Source organism: Ambystoma mexicanum, chromosome 9, assembly GCF_040938575.1.
Source record: "Ambystoma mexicanum isolate Mex_15411 chromosome 9, UKY_AmexF1_1, whole genome shotgun sequence".
NCBI lineage: Eukaryota > Metazoa > Chordata > Amphibia > Caudata > Ambystomatidae > Ambystoma > Ambystoma mexicanum.
Genome location: NC_090931.1, coordinates 1,262,409,662 through 1,262,431,122, shown reverse-complemented (window position 1 = coordinate 1,262,431,122; position 21,461 = coordinate 1,262,409,662). Strand labels below are relative to the sequence as shown.

Genomic DNA, 21,461 nt, shown 5'->3' with positions numbered 1-21,461 from the left:
GCAGGACTGAGTCCAGCTTGGGCACCTGTGTTTATAGGTCCCAAAGGGACATAAGTGAATCAAGTGACCCATTGCCCCCATCACTAGATGGTGTGGTTTTTGTGTTCTGGGGCCTGTGGCCATGACATATACTCAGACAAGACACAGGATTCCCCATTCCCTTTCCAGGAAGAACCCTCCATTCCAAATACAGTAATGGGGTATTGCTAAACATGTCCCCTTGACCCAGAAAAGGGTATGAGATACCATCACCCTAGACGTACCATAAAGAGAACAAAAGGGTTTAAATATAAGATAGGTGAGACATGGTATCCCCCTTTTCCTAATAACAAGCCACCTAATCCTTCTCCAACCTTTATGGGTTATTGTAATCCAGCTTCCCCTATTTTGTCTCAGACATGCCATTCTAGTAGTGGGACGAGCAAGAGACGACTAGGAGTCATGCACACCAGCATGCAACTACATCACTCTGGTACTGAGATGAGGAAGAGAGTCTTTAAGGAATACCACTGCAAAGGCCAGGCATTTCTCACTAATAGGCCTAACTATAGTGAGGCAACACACCTGCAGCTCATTCAAAAACCAAAGATGTTTAAAAGTTGGGAAACCAAAAGAGCACAGGGAGGGAGAGAAAGGCAAAACACTGCTGGGAGTCATTGGATGCAGAGCTGCCATGTACCCAGGTTTGGAATACCAGGGACTGCAGAAGCTGGCGGTCGAACTGGGATGGCGTGGGAACTGGAGTTCTCAGGCACAACTGCAAGGCCAGAGAAGACAGCATACTGAAGGGCCGGGCCTTCTAATGAAGAGGCACAGTGCTTCTTCTCCCGTGGAGCTGCAAGAGCGCACGAGAGTCTCAGGGGCAGAGGAGGGATTCCTGGAGGCAATCAATTTGAAGCAAGGGATATTCAGGGAGCCTGCAGAGGAAGCCATGATTTTCAGAGATCAGGAAATCCGGTGTGAAACTGACCACGAGCGCTGTGAAAGAAACAGCGATTGTGAAAGCATACATTGTGATGGGAGTGGTTGCATGGGTCTGAAAGGAGCGGAACATGTTCTCGAAAGTCTCCATTTCAAACTGTTCATTGAATTAACAATCACATAAAGGGCCTCATTACAACTCAGGCGTTAAGGGTTAACGCCGTCGTTAACCCTTAACGCCTTATTCCAATTTTAACGGCTGCTTTTAGCAGCCGTTAAAATCCATGGCGCTAAACCGCCTTGGTGCTAATTACGGCACCGTAATTTACGGTGCCGTAATTAGCGCCTTCCCCACTCCCATTATGCCCTACGGGGCAAAAATGGGAATGGGGAAGGGTAAATGGGAAATGGGGATTTACCGCCCCACTCACCTTGGAATGGGGCGGTAAATCCGCCATCCACTATGGTGTAAACGTAGTTTACACCTTGGTGGTAAAGTTGGTGTACTTACTGCCTGGGTCGTAATGACCCCAAAAGTGTTAAAGGAACCGTGCACCTTGAGAAAAGAGAAGGAGCAGTTCTGGAAGGTTCCAATCTGCAAAATAGGCATTTCAATGGTGTCAACACGAAGCCATTTCTATCGCGCAACTTCATGAAATGTATAAACCTATTTAAACATTGAATTGAATCGAAATATAGCAAATGGTCTTTTCTAAATACCGGATTAAATACAAATCAACCAATGGAAAGAAAAGACCAGAAATTGTGAACTATCTTGGGGAAGGCAACCCTAGTGCTTCTTTTGTGAACTATTTTGAACATGGGGCATGGAACCCCAGTGCTTCTGGTGTGAATTATTTTGAACCCCAGGTTCGGAATCAAACTATTTCCCTTTTAGTCTACGGAGGATAATTTTGAGACTTTGTTATGAAACTATTTCACACTTGGGGAATGGGGTTAAAAAGAGCTGTGAGGTAGAAGAAGCTCAGAAGGTTGGGTTAAACACTGTTTTCATTTGGTTTCTGATATCCCTATCATTATAAAGAGTTAGTTGTGAAGGCAAGTATAGATTTTGGACACCGAAGGATTGTTCAGTTTAACTCATTGACTCAGACGTTCCTTAGTTTTCTTTAGGTAGGGAAATCCCACCTTAGCATAGGGCAAGTTAGGCCTTACAACATCCTGAGTGTTTGAGTTCAAATTTCAATCTTTTGTCTCTGTCCTTCTTCATGATGCCCTCACTGCATTAAAAGAAAAATGTAATCAATCGATATATGGTCCAAAATCAATCTGTCTGCAATTGGTTGAGTATAAAACCTCAGTGCACCATCCTTTAATGATCTGCAATATGTAGCGCCCCTGAAGTTCAACCGCATTTAATTTCCAGCACTAGTTTATGCAAGCGAGCTGCTATAAACGTGTACATATTTATTTTTTACCTGAAATGAGGCAGAAGCCACTTTGGTTTCCTTTGGCACCACAAACACAGAAACGGTGAGTCGGTCAAAGATTGGGCCCACCAAGTCTTAGTACTCCAGCCAGCCACTGACAGGTGTTCTCTTCTGGGTCGACCAAGTTTGGCGGGCCACTGATTACTACTCTCACTAACGGAAAGTGCAGGATATCAAGTGAGATGAGACTTGCCTCCTTGATGGTAATCTCACTCTCAGCTGCTGCCTGAAAGGACATGCAGTAAAAGCATGTAAACAAATGTCCATGGAGGCCTGTGTGGGTATAACTGTTCGAAATGTTACAAACACAAACAATCCTGCCCTAGCCCAGATGGCCTTCCTTTGCTGGGATACCTGTGTGGAGTTTGTGTGTGAGCTGAGTTGCTCTTATGTGAGGAAGTCTGCAGCCTGCCGCAGCCCCTTGACCTCCGACTAGCAAATGCATTGGTGACAGTGCTGCTGTGCTGGGCCTCCACCCGCCACATGTCAGGGCCATACATCCTTCTGTCCATGAAGCCAGGTATTTGGGAGAGAGCTGCAACCAGTGCCACTACTGGTAGTGGAAGGAGGGGGCCACAACTGTATGAGGCCAGATGAGTATGGGACCAAGTGCACGTACATATGCTCTGTGCCGGCCAGTATGGGTCACCTAAGGGAAACAAAGGCAGATGAAAACTCAGTTCAAGATAAGGACTGTTGTCCTGAGTCACATTGTTCCATGTTATAACAATTCATAGTCATGTTTGGTATGTCCTGGTAAGGTGTTAAAAAGTCATTTGCAGTTCTCTGGGGCTCAGAGATCCAGGAACCCCTCGGTAGTATTTGCTGGCATACACTGGTACTCCTGGGCTCCTGGCTTTCTGATGACATTTGATTTCTTCCCTGTCTATCCTGTGTTGATTTTCAGGCTGCAGCCATTATACAAGCCTGCAAGCCAAAGACAGTGTAGTGAATGGTATTCCGTGAGATCTCTTGCCTCAGATTTTCAGTGAACCCCTTAGCATTGATAAACCCCACCATGACTTTCACTAAATTAGGGCTATTTGTGAGCTCACAGATAAACTGGGTGATCGCATCCACCTGCTGGATGGAAAAGGGGTGATTGGAATAATTAATTAGGAACACCATTGCTTTGCCACTATAACCTCTTATCACAATTTCTGCTCCGAAGTCAATGGCATAGTTTGCAGTCAACACGTTCTTAATGGTGATGCTTCCATAAGTATTCAAAGTACCTAGATCTTTAACTCTGTTGAAACCCACCCTCTATCTCCTGCATATATCACTCTATCCTCTTCTCTATAAAGATCAAACCCAGAAGACTCTTGCCTGGCTCTATTGGGAAGCTTACCCTTGTTTGAAATAAGGAGTGACTGAAGGAGGCCCTTTCACAGATGCGACACGTTCTATTGATCCCACTCTAACCCTATCTAACATAGACCGAGGATCAGCAAAGGACTTCCGCATAAGTCAATAAAGTACCAAGACGGTGCATTGTACACACCACCATGGTGGAAGTAAGGTCTAATGCACACGAGGGGGTTTCACACAAGACTGTGGTTGGTCCATAGTAAACAAAAGCAAGGGAAAAAGCAGTTTGAGATAAGGACTTTTCTCCTGAGTCCAGTTGTTCCAAATTACAACAGTTTGTGCTTAGAATTAGATTAGCCAGACAAGGCATAAAAGTCACTCAAGAGTATCCGGGGCTCTTAGATGCAGAAACCTCCTAGTAGACAGGTGACAGTTAGATTTCATCGTTGTCTGATCTGGGTCAACTGCCAGGAAGAGGTCATTATAAATGGGCCCTGCCTGGGATTCAAGCTGCTGCCTTGGCTTCTCCGTGAACCCTCTGACAAAGAGAAGATCTGGTTTTGTTTCCTTTGTGTCTTTCCTACTCACACCAGAATCTGATAAATGGCAACCTGCCATTTTACTTGTCTCTATCTTTTTGGCTCTCTTGGGTCTTTAGGTGTTTGTCCTACCAGCCTTTGGCCCCAGGTCCACAATTGTGTTACCTTCACTAGTTCTGGTCTCCTAGATGCACCACAGCTCTATCCCCACTATACCATCTGTCTACATCGCAGAACCTTGTATAGCCTTTGGCCCTCTTAGCTTGGCTAATGCCGGTTTCCTAAATTAGATTTCACAATTCATCACCACCTTCCTTCTTCACCTGACCTATGCCACCAATGGCATCTTTCTACCCAGTTCTATTCTTCAACTTCCTCCTCAGACTCTTTCTGTCTCTCTGCTAGGGAGAATTCTCATTTCTGTGCTAATTCTCTTCAACCTTAGATACCCCCAGCTCTTTTGCTGGACTTTGGGGCTTTTTTATTTTAACCCTGGCCTGAGTGAGACCTTTTGCTCACTCTCTCGTGTGTTTTGACCTGATTTGGATTATGTTTTCTCTGTTTTGGAGTCTGACAAACTCCATAGGCATCTGATTTTTGTATGGTGACACACAACAGCACCTTCAGTCCAGTGTCACAGACAAATCCTTTGGATTCCTCCTAAGGTTTAAATACCTTTTCTTGTGTGAACTACTGTTCCCAAGAAGAGTAAAGTGAAATTGACTTTACTTACCTTTTGCCTTTGTAGGTCAAGCACACACCATCTTATGTGGAGTTGCTGCGGGGTTACCTAGTACCCCCTTATCCTACATTCTCATTTATTTTAAAAACATGTATGTTACACTCACTACTTTAAATGGCTGGTGGCAGTGGTTTAATTTTCCTACCATTGTGCTTTTCTACCATAGGCTGAACCCTAAGCTGCACTACAGCACCTATGGGTAAGAATTTTGTCAAAATGTCCCCAGTCTTCTTTTTTCACCATTTTCTGTTTGTGAGGTCTTTCTAGGGTTTTACTCTGTGCACCAAGCCAGGTTTGAGCCCTTTGTTTTGCCTTTGGCAGGCTTCAGCACTGAATCGCGCCTCTAGCTCCAGGCTGTCTGGAAAGGCAGGATGTGAAAGAGGTTCCCAAAACTCTCCTATCATTTGTCTCTAGGAATGGCTGAATGCAACCAGTCCTGATTGGCTGGCTGTCCTTTCAGGACAGCAACCCTGCTGTGTGATTGACAGCCTAGGCTGTGCATGAATGGGAGAAACCTACTTAAAAGATGAGGGTTTTGGGGTCAGAGTCGACCACTGGGAGAAACACCCAACGAAGAAACCGTGAACGAAGCTTGATGCATCCTCCTGGACGTTTGAATTGCCCAGTGAAGCCCTGCTGCTGTGTTGAAACTCCTTTTTCTAATCGACAAGAGACGCTCCGGAATGGTTAACTTCTTCCCTTGGGTTAGTGGGACCAACTAACCCTGATACAAACTCCACTTGACCATCTTTCCTGATTCTCTGTACTTCTTTGCTGCTGCAAGAACCGAGTGCCATGAGTCGAGAAATCTGTAGTTGAGTGCAACGTCTGCAATCCGGGCAGAAGCTCCAGGAGTCACCTAAGGACCTTCCAGAAGAAGGACTCAAGGAGTGAGGAACGCCCAACCAGTATCCGCGATCTGTGGTGGTACTGTTTACCTCGCACTAAAACGACAAACTACTGCTGATTCTAAAAGAGCCCATAGCTGCCGACGACCTCCAAATTCCTGCTAAAGGAGTCCTCCAGACGTCATCCCTCCTGTCCCCACGACTGAGGCTCAGGAACCCAGGATCTGCATTGCTGCAAATGGACAGAATCCAGCTGGACCACTCTTTTTCAAACCAGAAGTACTGTTTAGGCTTGGGGTACTTACCTCAGTGACATTTTGAGCTGTGCTCCTCACAGTTGAGACTTGCATTAGCTTACCTTAGAGTTGATTCCAACTCTGCTTTTCACAGGCTTAACAGCTTGTGAGCCTACAAGTGATTTCTACAAAACTCTCTAACTTTGTGCAAGACTATGTTATCTAAGAAGTGCCTCTGCTCCATAGACTGTGCTGCAATTGACTTTGGCTGTCCTGGCTCCCTGCAGACTCTTCTAGTCCATTAACTTTGATATTTCTGTCCCTCATTTGTGGTAACGTATTTTAATCCTGTTAGTGAGGGGAAAGGCTTGTTTAGACTGCATTGGAAGATTTGAGTATACTCATATAACCCGAGAACCGGATTAACCGTTTTCCTTCCTTTAACCTTTCCTTTGTGCAACCTAAGAATCTGCAAAGTATAATAGTGATACATAAATGCCTATCCAAAGAGTATCTACTAACTTGCGCTGATCTGCAAAAGTATTTTAAAGTATATTTGATTGTTACATATGTTGCCATTTTTTAAGAATGCTTATTTAAAAATTGATGTTAAATAAATGACTATAACTGAAACCTTGAGTGTAAGTGTTATTTGGCCACTTGTATTTGCGAATGTCATTGCTACAGCTCTACAGCTCACATGTACCCCTCTTGAGATAGGCCTGACTGCTCAGTCACACTGCCAACTTGTGTAGTGCAGACCTATACCAAAAGATGGGTTAACTAATACCAAGCATATAAGTGTTGTGTATTCTCACACAGTGTTACTACAATTCTTACCTATCACCCTCCAACAACGTAATTGCATAGACTTCTTTTTAAACATCTACATTTTGGTCAGCTCAATTTGAGCAATCTATTTTTGACTTTTTTTGCCATTATGAGGGGTCCCACATTAGGGGAGATCCCGAGAGGTCCACCCTCCATAACCTCTTCCCACCTGACATGTCCACCCATCCCACCATATCAAACGCCAGCAAAGTTATGGTGGGTTAACAAAGGCCTGAAAAAACCCTTTCACATGAAATGCGAAAGTAGAAGAATCTGTTTGAGCCAAGTCACACATGCCACAGTGCCACCTTGTAACCATTGGTGGAAGTTCCCATACAGCGCATTTAGACTAATTTGCATACCCATAATGCCTTGCTGATGTGGCTCTGAACTGGAGGTGAACTTCCAGCAATGGTTAGTAGGTGGCACTGTAGGATTTATGACTTGGCTCAAATGGATTATTCAACATATATTTGCGTGTGTGACTATTTGGTTGCCTTGATCAAACAATAACTAAGTTAACTATATATACCCCACGGCCAAATTCCTTTCCCTTCCTTCACCTGTGTACTTCTTTCTCCCTACTAAGTTTGCCATCCTACATTGTCTTTACATTCTCATTTCTCCGTCCTTCTCTCTCCTGATCTTGCCATCTTCCAAGGTATGCCTTTCCCTTGTCCTTCCAGCGTTCTCCTCGTTCTCTTGCACAACTCCAAGATGATAATCTCCAAACACCCACACACTGGCCTAAACCCTTCCTCTTTGCATTCTACAGCTCCCCAGATAATTGAAACCCTGAGTATTTCAGTAGGGGCAGCTGTGCATGATTAGTGATCCTGGCACGGGTTGGATGAGGGTATTGGGCCCCTCCCCTCGCCCATGTGAGACTCCTGATATACGATTCTCTTGGCATTATCCCACTGCTCCATTGGGTGTGTTTATTAAGCATGGGTCCCCTGCATTGGAATCTGTCAATCCATTAATTGTGGTCACGTGATTCCGTCATGGTTACCCCCAGGTGGCATGTAGATCGCTGGCTCTCTCCTTGTCACTGGTTTCTTGTGTTCACAGTGCCCAGGCAGCATCCACGCGCATTGGAAATGTTTGACTTTGTGATTACAGTGCAAATGCGCACCGCATTTGCGCATATCTCTCGCCTCGGCTCTGTAATCTCAGGTGGGACATGGGTACCGACTGAATTCCTTTCATCACAGCTGTCGGCGGGCTTGCGGGCGTCCTGAACTGAGGTTTGGAATGGGGGAAGCCTAAGGGATAGTCCATATGCCTCTTGCAGGTTCAGCATTGCTGTGCGAGTGGCCTCCTGCATCTGCCAAGGACCCTCTCACTGCATTTCCCAACATATGTAATGATACCTCGCCACAACGTTTTCTTAGAACACATTAAAAATGACGACAGTTTATTGTGAATTCACCTTTCCGGAATTTACCATTAATATTTTTTGCTTTGATGAAAATGTATTAATGAATGGACTGCACTTATGTTCTGCATTCAATGGTACAAATGCCAAAATGATGCATGCAGTGCTTTGAATGAACAATAACCTCCTGGAGTTGCTCTGGACAGAGTACATTCCATTGATTTGTGTATATCGTCCGAGCAATTCCGGAAGGCGGGGCAACTATATGCAAATCCATCATGGTCCTACGCACAAAGAAAGCAGTTTAGCCAAGAATAAACACTACACATACCACCCCAGGAAACGTGCAGGAGGTTATTTGAGATATCTTGAAGGTGGGATGGGGGTTTTAGTGTCCTTCCCAACAAAATACAGGACGGTTTCTCCTTGGGTCAAAGTCTCTGGGTGCAACAACATGTCTCTAGGGTTAACCAAAAGTCTGTAGGGATCAAGCAAGCACATCTGGGGTTCAAACACAAGTCTCTGGGGCTTAAACATGACAGGCTCCCTTCGTTGGATATTCTCCCATCTCTATCATTCTTCTTTGCTCCTCAATCTGTATAGTCAGTTTCTTGGCGTCTCATGCTCATCTGTTGCAAAATAACCTGCACCTGTGTCTAGGAACCCTACCCGTACCTTTACCTCAGACCTTGGCAGTGGCAAAAATGAGTGTTGTAACAGCATTTAACAGCAAGAGGACGGCGCACCAAAGCAGCTCTATGGGCGATGTCTGCTTCCACTTGCCATCTCCCTCTCTTAGGGTCCCGACTCTAGTCCCTAAAACCCTGTCCTCGACTACCTCACCAACAAGTGATAACAGTCTTGAGCTATATGCCTGCACATTCACCCAACCTAGTGTAACCCACCTTGGCCCTTGGCCCTTGGCTCAAGGTGTGATTACCTTTCCTTACTCCATTGTTCTTCTCCACCTCTGCCGTTCTCTCGCAATCATCGCTTCCTGCTCCTCAACTCATCTTCCATCCCACTCCCACATAAACTCATATGTCTCTCCTTTGATGTCTCCTCCAAACTTTTCTTGAATACTCTTCCTTCTCAAGTATCCTTCCAGCCAATGTATTCCTTAAGAGCCTCCTCCACTTCTCCTTCATTGTTGTGTCCAAACTCCTTCTGACCACACTTCTCCTCCTGACTTAACTCCTCTTCCACCTCTCACTTGATGTCACCTCCAACCTCAATCCTATTATTGTTATCCTCCGATCCCTTGATGTCACCTCAAACCTTCTTCTAAATATTCCTCCCCACCTCTGCAAATATCAATCCTGCTTTAATTCTTTCTCCTTATCACTCCCCTTTTAACCACCTCACTCCTTCAGTTGTGCCTACACAAGTCCTCCTTATTCTCCATCATCTCCTTACTTTCTATAACCTCTATACTCTGCTCTATAACCTTCAACCACTCTCCATCTTCCTAAATCCTGCTCCAGCTCCTCCTCGCTGCCAGCCTTCTCCAATGATCCTTTTCTGTGCTTGTTGCTTAACTAGCACTCTGCAATCCCAAACCTCACTTCCATTGTTGTGCTGTGAGCTGGTTCTTGTATAAGGCTTGGCTGTAATGAACTCACCCGGATTGGCTGGGTGAGTCACATGGCAGGTCTGAGCATTCTCAGTGGCAGGAAGACTGTGTAGACAGGTCCCTCTGGAGAAAATCTTTTAAAAGGGCAGCTGCCATTTTAGATCACATTTCAGAATGTTCTCCTCACCAGATGGATGGCAGCTGCTATTCTCTATCCAGGTCTTCTGCTGGAAGCTTCCAACTCTTAGGAATGTGATGTGGCTATCTAATGTAAATCCCAGGTGAGTGCTAAGTCTTCCCCCTTTAGGGAGCTGAAGAAGCACTTCCAATGCATGTGGGTTGGCGGGGCGTTTTCCCCATTGCTTCTGCTGCAGAGAGGGGTTGTGCTTCCTTCTGCCCTTTTTACTATGAACTGGGGAAAGGGTGCAGGTTCCCCCTTAAGGCCCTCTAGTACACCAACCAGGTCTAGGTAGGGACCCTAAGGACCTGCGTTGGGATTTTCCATGGGCATCTTCTTCACGGACCCACACGTGACTCTGCCTGATCTGTCCAGGTTTGTCTCCCAGCTAAGATGTAGATTATGAGAGCCATGGTTTCCAGATTTTGGACTTTCCTGGATGGGAAATCGATTATACATTTCATGAACACCCTTGGAGACGCCTTCCACCAATGCGAATGCTCGGAACGTGGGCTGTATTCACTAAGTAAAACCTGCGTTCCAATCAGTCTCATTGGTGTCGGCGCTTCCCTTGCCCGTTATCCCTTCACCTTATTTTTTTTTTATTTATAGGGTACTTATAATGCACGTATACACAATCTGTTCTGAAGTGCAACCTTAGCACCAGTGTAGCTCCCTACACGGGTACTAATGGTGTTTTCTTTTTTTTGTTTTTTCAAAACGAAAAAAAGGAAACGTACCTTCCTCTCTCTGCCCTACATCCCACAGTGCTGTCAGCCAGGCAGTCCCTCTTCAATATTGATGATATCAGTCATTAACATTGAAAACCGTCTTCCTGACTGACAGCACTGTGTGGTGTCCGGTGGAGAGAGAAAGATGTTTTCTTTAGTAAAAAATAAGTAAAAATTAGCACTTCTGTAGGGCTCGTCACAGGTGCAAATGTCAATATGCCCCTCGGACGTGGGCCAACCCTGTAGTTAACGGGCCGCCACCCTTGTTAACTTGGGAGGCGGGCTGTTACCTACAGGGTGGGTCCGCCACCTCGGAGCATATCGCCTTAATAATGGCAATGCATTAAGGAGAGAAAATCTACTACGCACCTCCTTTAACCCACTGCTTATCCTTCTACAGACTCAGACCTCTTAAGACTGTTTTCCACCAGTGAGATTTTTTTGAGTAAAATAAGCCTGAAGGTACATGCAGGAACTAAAGTGTGTTACATATGCCAACTTTGTTAATTCAGTTAAGTAACAATTTTGTCGGGCAAAAGTGCCATGATTCACCTCAACTACATATATTCTCCCTGCAAGGCATTTGTATTCTATATACACTTCTTGTTTGTAACCCAGGGCTTTTCACTTGATGGCTGAGGAAGCCATTGTACTGATCATGAACACTACACACAGAGGGGGCAGGGGGTGACAGGATATAGGGAAAGCTGTCTGGTGCCGAGCTGGACGGTGAGGACAGACAAGAAGACACGCTTCTTGTCAAAGGCGTTGTGTAATTCATGAGGGAAGTAATAAGAAAACTATACAGCGCTCAAATTTACATTAGGAGCGTACTTCTTAAAGAGCGCACAAAGAACCTGACACTGACCTTGCTTTGTGCACGTCTCTGAGCCTTCCATGCGCATACACGTTCCCGCGCTCCCCTTCTCATAACAGCCCAGGAGTGGACATTCCCTCCTGTACATGTCTGGGCTGACTAATGCACTGTTCGGGTGGCCATGAGATATCCTTTAATAACCTGTCACGTGCAATGTGATTAACTATTGAAGTCAGTCACCTCCCGAGGCACAGAAGGCACAGGCCAAGGCCACTGCAGACCTACACAACTCCTAATCACACTCTTGCTTGAAAAAGACCCCTTTGCAGTGACGGAAAAGTGAAATCTTTTGTTGGAAACGAAATTATCGATTGAACGGTGCCTCATAACAGTCAAACAACTATTTATTTATTTTTGTGTTTGTTGCAGCGCACTGAACCTGTAGGTATCTGGGCGCTAATTACATTAGCTGAAAGAATACATACAAAAAGTACAATGCGGGTGGAGGGAAGAGACAGGTGTCGAAGTGTTTTAGGGGGTCATTACAACCCTGGTGGTAGGGGGTTAACGGGGCCGGCAGGGCTGCTGGCCAAGTTAAACCCCCTACTGCCGCATTATGAGGTCCGCTCGCAACACTGTTCAGCGTTATTGCCTCAAGACTTCACGGATTCAAGACCACGGTTCACAGACTTCGGATTGCCTCTTCTTTGCTCCCTGGTACTGTCATTTCTTCTGCACGGATACCCGGACTTCTGACCTTTGATAACGGACTACGTATTGCTGCCTAATTTTTTCCCTGGTTTTGTCGCCTTTCTACCGGTACCTGGATTTGACCTTTGGACTGTTATGGATTTGCTCTGCTGGTGTTTTTTCCAAGTGCTCCACGTTTCTTCAAGTGCCACAAACCCTCAAGAACCATCCAGGTGTGTGTAGCCGGGACTTACCATCTTGTGCCAGGCTTTAATCACTGTTCACGCGCCCCCTTGCACGACAGTTCCCGACTCCAAAGCTCATTCCTATTAGGTTTAGGTAAGCGCTTTTTCATATCATTACACGCCTGTTATCATTGCACTGTGCCTGTTTGTGCTAATACCTTGCTTCCTTCCAACAGTCTTGGGGTCCTCGGCGGTGCTTGCTTCCTGTGAACAACAACCACACCTGTGTCCTCAAGGCTCGCACAGAGAGTGTTCTTGCCTCTCTCTGTGGGGAATTTAGGGACAGAGGCCCTTATACTCTTCACGACACAGCAAGATCTAACAATGCCCCTGGAAGGGACAACATAGAAGTGCAAAGGAGAAAGCTCGAGTTAAGGGGGGTAGGGTTTGGGAGGGAAGTGATATACACATATTAATGCATATGATGTTGAATATTGTAATGTTTACTGTCGGGTGTGCTGTGGAGTTTGTAAATGAAGACAACAATAAAAAAGTTTTTTTTTAAAAAAGGTATGTAAGTGCTATGCAGCCAGGAGACGCATAGAGTGGAAAAGTGTGAGTCTCCAGTCCGGAGGGTGTGCTGAGGCAAGTTCTGAAGGTAGACAGAAGCTGGGGAGATTGGGTGTGAATGGTCAGGGGCCGAGGATGTATAAGGGACCAAAACACCAATCACAGCAACTGTGGGATTGGCAGAGGAGGGAATAAGGGAAGGAGGAGGAAAAGAGGAAAGTGCTTTTCAGAACTTAAGAAGATCTTGCTCAAAACACAGCGGGAGGGGAAGGCTGTTCCAAAGGAGGGATCCATTTGAGGAAAGCGAACAACCTCCTGCTCTCTTTTTAGCAAAACGCTTTACGCACAGGGAGTTGGTGCCAGAGAAACGTAGTGGTCTAGAAGGAGAGTATTTTGTAAGTGAGAGTTGCCACAGGCAGCCTTGTGGATCATGCAGAGGGATTTGAATTTGATCCATGCAGCAACCAGGAGCCAGTGAAGACTTTTTAAGGCAGGAGAGATGTTGTCCCTGTGCTTAAGGCCAAGGATAAACCTTGCTGCTCTATTCTGGATTAGCTGAAGGGGTCGCAGAGTGGAAGAAGGTAAACTGAGGAGGAGACTGATGCAATAGTCAAGCCTACAAGCCTAGAGAGAAACAGGGCTCGGGAAACATGGAGCTTCTGGGGGAAGTGAGAAATGGGAGAATTCCTTTGGAAAGGAAGAGTTGAAAGTGAGACTTCTTGGCAAGGTCCTGAATGTGAGGGAGGAAGTAGAGAGCGGAGTCGAAGATGACTCGAAGGTTTCTGGCTTCAGAAGAAAGAGCAGGGGGAGAGCCCAGGGTGGGAGGCAAGAGAGAAGGGAAGAAGGAGGGAGCAGAGGTCCCAATCGGAAGGATCTCAGTTTTGCTGCCATTGAGGCAGAAATCGTTGGAAGTGCACAGGCCTGGATGGCAGCTAGGCAGTCAGAGATGAAGGAAAGTGTGATTGTGTCAGCAGGAGGTCTGAGAAAGAGTTGAGTGTTGTCTGCATAACACTATAGGTTAGGGGAGAAGGAGGAGATGAGGAGTGCCAGCTGAACAAGGTAGATGTTAAAGAGCCAGGGGGAGAGGATAGATCCCTGGGGGACATCACAGGTGGAGAAGGAAGTAGGAGAGGAGAAGGTGCCCAAGATGACATGGGAAGAGCAGTCAGTTAGGAAAGAGGTCAGCCATTCCAATGCCCGTTCCAAGATACCAAGGGTATCGTGGAGCCTTTGTATGAGGATGGAGTGGTTGACAGTGTCAAAGGCAGAGGAGAGTTCAAGTAGGATAAGGACAGCTGGGGAGTTGGAGTCCAGGGATACGAACAGTTCTTAATGGGTGTTCAGAAGAGCAGTTTCCATGCCTCCGGATGCTCGGAATCCAGATTGTGGATTGTGGAGACCACCAAAAAGTTCAGTGTGGGAGTTGAGTTGGGGCAAGGCCAGCTTCTCCATCAGTTTTCCCAGGAAAGGGGGTGATTGAAATAGAGCGGTAGTTGGATGGACAAGTAGGGCCTCCTGAAGGTGTTTTCAGGAGTGGGCGCACAAGAGAGTGCTTGAGGGAGGGGAGGAAAGAACCAGTGGAGAAAGAGTGCTAACAGAAATCAGTGAGTTCGGGGGCAAGAGAGCCAATGTTGTCCTTGATGGTTCTGGACGAGAAGGTGGGAACCTGTTTGGAAGAAGCCTTCATAGAGCTGACAACTCTGGTAACTTCTTCAGGTGTGACATGGGTGAAGGAGGAGAAGGCGGAAGGAGGAGGGTGAGTGGCCAAGGGGGGCAAAGGGGTGTGGGATGGGTTTGATGGGTGAATAACAAGGGTGGGTATTTAGGATATCCTGAGTTTTGGTAGCAAAGTGTGTGGCCACTGGATTGTAGAATTGCTTGGGAAGGAAGAGGGGAAGAGGAGCTTGCAGAAGGGTTGACTAGCTCCCTGCAGATTTTGCAAAGTTCAGCCTTGTTATTGGGTCACCAGATATCTGCGCATGAACGTGGGCACTTTTCTTGGCATGGACAGAGAGTTTGTATTGCCTTTGGAGCAGGTGTCAGGCCAGTTTGTCAGAGGGTGAACCTGAGAGTTGCCACTTCTGTTCCGCTGCTCTGCACTTTCGTTTCAGAGCTGCAAGTTCAGAGTCATACCAGGTGTTATGCTTAGAGGCAGGTTTCAGGCAGATTATCATGACTGGGGCAAGGATGCCAAGAGTATTGGTGATGGCTGAGTGAAGGTTGCTTAGAGCAGAGTCAATGGTAGAGTCTGAGGTAGGGGTAAAAAGGAGGATAAAGGTAGAAGCAAAGCCAGCGGCTGACACTTGTTTTATCAGACGGATGTTCGAGAACGAGGTTGGCAGGGCATTTGAGGGTGCGATAAGAGTGCCGAAGGGACCCAGGTGGGAGGAAATAGTCTGACCAAGAGAGAGGGTTGACCAGAGGGGGCACGAGAGAGAGGTCAGAGTGGATTATGGCATCCACGGTGTGTCCAGCCGAGTCGGTTGGACCGAAGGGGAGAATGTAGAGAGAAAGAGAGGAGCAGAGGTCAATGAAAAGAGTGGATGCTGAGGGGTTAGAGTCCAATTGGATGTTGAAGTCATCCAAGAGGAGGAGGTTGGAAGTGGTTGAAAGTAAGAAGGAGCAGAAATCAGCCCATTCAGAGAGGAACAGAGTGGTAGCACCTGGAGGCCGGCAGATAGTACCAATGGTCAGAGAGGAGGAGGGATAGATGACCAATTTGCAAACCAGTCTCTCAAAGGAAGAATAGAATTGGGTGGGTACGATAGAAGAAGGAACACACTCAGGATAGATTAAGGCAACCCCACCGCCAGCACGGTGAGGTCGAGGCTTGGAAATGATCTTGAAGCCATCAGGGAGGAGGGTTTCAAAAGCAGTGACTGAGCTGGCATTGAACCAAGTCTCGGTAAGAGCGAAAATGTCGATGTCAGTGTACCCCGCTTATGCTGCCAGCTGCTGCTGCTTCAGAACACATACATGAGGGGATTTACGGAGGGTAAATGTTCAGATTAATGAATGAAGGGAGGTATGAGTGATTGTGAGTGGTAGAGATAATGAATGGTGAGAGTGTAGATGAGAGCTCTTGGCTTGACAGATGGGGTGAGTACGGATGACCTTGGTAGGCTTAATTAATTGTGATTTTGGTTCTGATAAGTGTGGCATATTTAAATTGAAAATGTGTGTTAGTAATGAAGATGACTGCTAGGAGTGTGAATGAGTGAAGTGCTAATGACTGATTATGAGAGCATGGATGAGGGAGGTTAGCTTAACTAATTAGTGTGAGTGTGGATGAGCCATATGAGGAATACCAGTGGAGAATGCCTGAATACGAGATAATAGCTTAACTCATTAGTGGAAGTACAGATATGGGAGATGTGGCATATTAATGGTGTGAGTGTGGGAGTAATCTTGAATAGTTTTGCAGATCAGATAATTTGGCTTGGCCTAGGGCTTTCAGCAAGGCTGAGTGAGTTTAGCTTGACTAGTGGTGTGAGTGCAGGGGTGTTGCTAGGTCTGGAAAAGATCCGGGGCTACGATAATGCTGGAACTGTCATGACTCAGGGCTAGCTAGCCTTTTGATTTTAGCCACTGAGCTCTATCCGGGGCTACAACCAAAGGACCCGGGGCTATAGTTCCCTTAGCGCCCCCCGTAACCTCCACGCTACGCAGCAATGCCTCTGTGTGAGTGTGTATGAGAGAAGTTGGCTTGACTCGTCATGAGAGTGTGGATGAGAGAAGTTGGCCTGACTAGTGGAGTGAGCATCGATGAGACTTTGCTTGACACTTTTATTGATCATATGGATGAGAGCGGCTGATGGTGTGAGTGTGAATCAGAGACGTTAGCTATACCAATTGTGCGAGTGTGGAGGAGATAGCTGAGCCATACTTAGGGCAAGTTTGTTGATGAGTGCGGTTGGCTTAAATAATTGTATGAGTGTGAATAAGAGATCAATCAGAGTTACAGTGGTGTGTCCAAAAGAGAGTGAGACAGAGAAATGATTTATATACTGTATGTTGGGGGGTCGCCTGCCATGGTCATCCGGCAGGCGCCCCTGGGCGCTATCTCTGCTAGCGCCGTGCAGGCCCACGATGTGTGGGGTGGGGGCCTGCCATGGACATCCGGCATGGCCCCGGGTGCCATGGGCCTCGGCACCCTGGCGTGGGGTCACAGCCTGCCAGGCCTCTGACTGAGGGGACCTCGGCTGCCATCCTGGCATGCGGGTCCCTCAGTGTCTGGGCGTGCAGGCCTGTGCCTCCACGTGTAGGCCTGGGGCCTACATTGATAATGAGACACGGACTCAGTCGATCCTCTTTGGGAGTCTGCAGCCGCTCTGTCTCACGTGCCTGCAGGAGCTCGTTTTATTAGCTTGGGCCATGACACAGTCATGGCCTCTTAAAGGGCAACACACGTGGGAGGAACACATCCCCTTAAAGGGGCAATGCACATTGGGAGGGTCACCCGTAACACTGTATATCACGGAAGTGATCTTGTAAAGCACAGCTCTGCTGGTTTAGAGTCTTCGCTTGGGGATGAGGAAGTATAATGTAGATAGATGTAGTGTGTGTTTGTCAACAAGGCCGCCATCATGCACATGAAGCCCATGCAAACATGAGGCCAATATTGCTCTAACCATGCATGGAGAACCCTTCCATTCTAAACAGAGTCCCCATGCTTGTTGCACTTTATCATTCATAAATAGCAATGCTCGAAAAATCAACTCCTCTCGCCCTGTGCTTTTTTTCAGCAAGTAAGCCGAAACATGAATGATCGTAGCTCTGCGCATATGCATACAACGATTGAAATGCGAACAAATCATTGATTGCATTTTTAATTCAGTTTTAATCTGTGGACTCAGCTCTTCCATTCTATTTTCCCAAGCCTCATGAAACGCCAATCCACAGTCCATCTTGTTCTTAGCTAGAATGTTCTTGGTTTGACATGCTCCATGTTTAATGCGTGGCGTGTGACTCTGAGGAGAGCTGCTGAGGTAATTACACGTTAAGCAGCAGAGAGATGAATTCTATTAGTCCCTGTTTTATCATCCAGCCTGCTGGATACAGCTGCTGGTTGGCTGCCACTAGCGTTGAGAAACCGAAAGAACACCCTTCAAGCATCTCGGCCTCGGTGTGTATTTGTGTTGGCCACTGGGGCCTGCAAGAGAGAAACTCTCACTGTTCTATTTCTATTATTCGAAGTCCCGGCTGCGCGTTTGCATCTGAAGCCGTGATTAAGGCATATTGAAGAGCTTGGCTCTGCACCAAAGGAAGCAAGACGTTCCAGCGCGTCGGCGCCCTCCTCACTACATGCTTGAGCAGTTTCTGCTCCAAATGAAAGCTGTGCATGAGTACGTAATGAAAAACACAAGACAGACAGTGCCGATTAATACTCAGCCCGGGCCTCATGACAGGGAGTTGAGAACTGCTGCATTAGCAACCACTTCGGTGCGCGCTTAGACTGGGAAATGGAATCCAGAACGTGTACATTTACATTTCAGGTGCATTGTAATGCCTCACAAGGCCTTTAATGTGTGAATTTCTGATGCACGCCTATCCCCCACTGACTGACTGACACAAGGAGATATTTATACCTCATTGTATCACATTTTTGGAAGGATGCTGGCATGATGGATGTGGGAAGATGTCTGTGGAAGCCGCGAATATCGGCATTATCCCAAGCTAGTAGGATACACAATTTTCACTGTTGTGAAACCTGTATTGCTAACAACTAGCAGTATCGTAAGGAAGGGGGATATATTATTCATTCTTATTGTGGATTGATGGTGATTCATTCTAAAGTAATGTACAGAAATAGAAACCTATTGCACCAAATGCAGCAACATAGCATACACCATTATACAAATATTGTCATTACATTTGATTACAATCAAATTGGTTTAGTTTAGTTTAGTTAGTTTATGTAGCGCGGGCAAACCCTCGGGTAACTGGGCGCATTAAGCTTGAAGCAAACATAGGTTACAGAAAGGTTGCACATGCGAGATGCATACAAGGGCAAAACAATGGTTAGTATAGGGACAGGGTTACCATGTGGTCCATGTTGTGATACAGGTTGACGGTTACAATTGATGTGCCGAATTCAGTATAGCTAGGCATGCCGATATCATATTCTTACTGAGTAGCGAGCCAAGATTTCACCATAGCTCTGAAAGACCAGAAAGACTCCTCAGACCTGATTGACGTGGGGAGTGTATTCCAACACTTTGCTGCTAGTACTTGGAAGCTAGATCCCCCAGCTGTTTTCCGATTGAATTTGGGAATGTTCAGTTGGTACATGTAAAGTGTTCTAGTGGGTCTGCCGAAACTATGCCTGGTGAATTTATCTGAAAAGTACCTGGGAGCAGTCAGTGAGAGGCATTTGTGAGTGATGACAAGCAATCTTAGTTTAATTCTGTCCTGGATGGGGAGCCAATGGACTTCCTTGCTGATGGTGGAGATGCGGGCTTTGCGCGAGAGGTTGAGGGCGCATCTAAGGGCTTTTGTAGGACCTAGAGTCTACTCAACTCGCTATTGGTGGAGCCAAAGAACAGTGTATTGCAGTAGTCTAGTCTAGATAAGATCAGAGCTCTGGACAATGTGAGGCAGCTTGTAGTAGAGAGAAATGGTCTACAGGCATTAATACTTTTATTTGTATAGGCTGTGGATGAGATAGTGATGTTTATTTGTTTTTTGAGTGATAATGTGGAGTCAAGATACACACCCAAAGTTTTAACTTCTTTAGATACTTTTATGATATTTCCGTCAATAGTGAATGATTGGTATCTAGTGTCCAGTTTGTTGAGGCAGGCTTGGGAACCTATGATGAGAAGTTCTGTCTTGTCGTCGTTCAAGCAGTGGCCATCCATGCTTGAATTTCAAGGTAGATTTCGTTCATTTTTGCAACATCTCTCTCATAGCACCCAGTTAGTGTGATGAGGACCTGGGTGTCATCAGCGTAATTGGTATAAGTGTGTCATACACCATCCCTCCTGGAGGCTATGGGACCAGTGGTGCGCGGGACGCCATTGATTTGCCCACCACGTTGTCCACAGTTCGCCTTTCAGCGTTCTAGTGTTTTTTTCAACATGGCCGGCGCCGGGAGGCTCATAGCATTCCAGCCCCCGGTGGTCGGCGCGTTTCAACCCGTGAGCATTGTTTCCCTCGGTGGGTCTGCTGAGCCCAGCCCCTGCTTTTTTGTCCTCTCTTGTTCCCCTCTCTGTCAGTACTTTGCCGGCTCAGCACGTGGCTTCTCCCCGCCTTCCTAGGCTGCGCTTCTCTCTTTCCTTTTCTTACCCCCATTTCTTTTCTGCACTTGTCCTTTCTCCTCCCGGGCCCCGCGGCTCGCTCTCTCCTCCTTTTCCAGGCACACTCTTCATCTGGGTCTTTCTCCTCCGCCCGGCTTCGATTGGCTTCCCTGGGTTGTTCCAGTTGCAGAACCCATTCACCGTTCTCTCCTGGAATCCCGTCTCACTTCCATCTTCCATCACCCTTTGTATTAACCTGTTTCCAGGGTATCATCATCCAGCTCTGATAGGACGTTACTACTGGGAATCCTCCTGCAACGTCTCTCCTCGAACAGCAAGAAAGGACTCCAAACATCATTGAGGGTTTTTTTGTGCCATTCTGGCTTTTTTCCCTATTTGGTTATTCCGGGAGCTGAACCACAAGGCTCCTTGTTTATTAAGGGGTCACCGTGGCAGTTTCCCGTGGAAGACCCTACTTCACAAAAAGAAATATTATCGACGCCAGAAGACACCGACCATCAGCTCTGGAAGCTCAGGTGAGGAGTTGGGGGAGTTGTCATCTGAGAGCGAACTTGATCCTGACAGTTTGAAATGCCCAATACTTTCAGCAGACCCTATGGCTACCACAGAACAGATACAAGAACTGGTAGCAGCAGTGCAGAACCTTAATCTAGAAATGCAGAATGTTAAAACTGAGAATTCCATCCTCTGGCAGATGGTAGCGGCCAGAGATCTTCCGCCGCCTGAACTCCCACCCATGGCTCTTTCCTACGGAAAGTATGACAGTTCATCTAAAAAACTGAAAGAATTTTTGGAGGCATGTATGGTTCATTTTGCCTTTTGCTCCACCACCTACACTTCCGAGAATGCCCGGGTGGGCTTCCTGATATCCAACCTAGTGGGCAATGCCCTGGCTTGGGCTACTCTGCTGGTGACACACAACGATCCAGTCTTACAGGACTATGGGGCCTTTCTTGCCTTATTCAAACAGACATTCGAACGCCCGGAAATAAATTACAGTGTTTGTGAAGAGTTATTGGACATTCAGCAGGGATCCACAGATTTGCTCACTTACATCACCAACTTTAAATGTTTAGCAGCAGAGGCTGCCTGGCCAGAACAAGCACAATTCACGATATTCCAGACAGGCCTCAAAGAAGAGCTCAAGGACGAATTAGCTAGGATACCTCATCCATCCACATTCCCGGATTTACTTTCACCG

General features: G+C 46.6%; 1 long non-coding RNA gene across 1 annotated transcript in view; it reads right to left on the bottom strand.

The window, feature by feature from the left end:
- LOC138489041 (uncharacterized) overlaps window positions 1-21,461 on the bottom strand; it is a 262,875-nt gene that overhangs the window by 47,823 nt on the left and 193,591 nt on the right. The gene's annotated exons all lie outside the window — the stretch shown is intronic.